The sequence below is a fragment of the Charadrius vociferus genome, unplaced genomic scaffold (genome assembly GCF_000708025.1).
Source record: "Charadrius vociferus isolate BGI_N301 unplaced genomic scaffold, ASM70802v2 scaffold472, whole genome shotgun sequence".
NCBI lineage: Eukaryota > Metazoa > Chordata > Aves > Charadriiformes > Charadriidae > Charadrius > Charadrius vociferus.
In genome coordinates, this window is record NW_009647735.1 from 7,273,142 (window position 1) to 7,273,565 (window position 424).

At 53.3% G+C, this 424-nt stretch overlaps 1 protein-coding gene across 1 annotated transcript in view; it reads left to right on the forward strand.

The window, feature by feature from the left end:
- Window positions 1-274: 274 nt before the first annotated feature.
- Window positions 275-424, forward strand: part of MOSPD1 (motile sperm domain containing 1) — a 14,438-nt gene continuing 14,288 nt past the window's right edge. The window contains exon 1 of the mRNA XM_009881711.1: window positions 275-304. The gene's annotated coding sequence lies outside the window, so the exon portion shown is untranslated. The remainder of the gene's footprint in view (window positions 305-424) is intronic.

A 424-nucleotide genomic window follows, 5' to 3' on the forward strand; every position in this document is an offset into this window, starting at 1 on the left:
GGAAGGGGCTCTGAGGTCTCCCCTTTTTGGCCTTCTCCTCTCCAGGCTGAACCCCCCCAACTCTCCCAGCCTGTCCTCCCAGCAGAGGGGCTCCAGGCCTCTGGACAGATAGTAGATACTGCATAAAATGAGCTGAAATCCACAAGCAAATTAATTTAATAAAAACACATTAAGTAGATAAAGAGGAATACAGAACAAAGGTAACAGCAAGACAAACAGTTTACAGAGACAACATGGGCCGCACCTGCAGCCAGCCGGACGCCCGGCCTATCCCCGCCGGGCCCGGAGCCACCGCGGCCCCAAGGTCAACAGCAACGAGAGGGCCCGCCAACCCTTTTGACCTCAGAAACCATTAGATTAAGGCAAAATACTCTTAGAAAAACAATTTCCCGTAGGAGAGGGGAGCAGGCCGGCCGCAGAATCC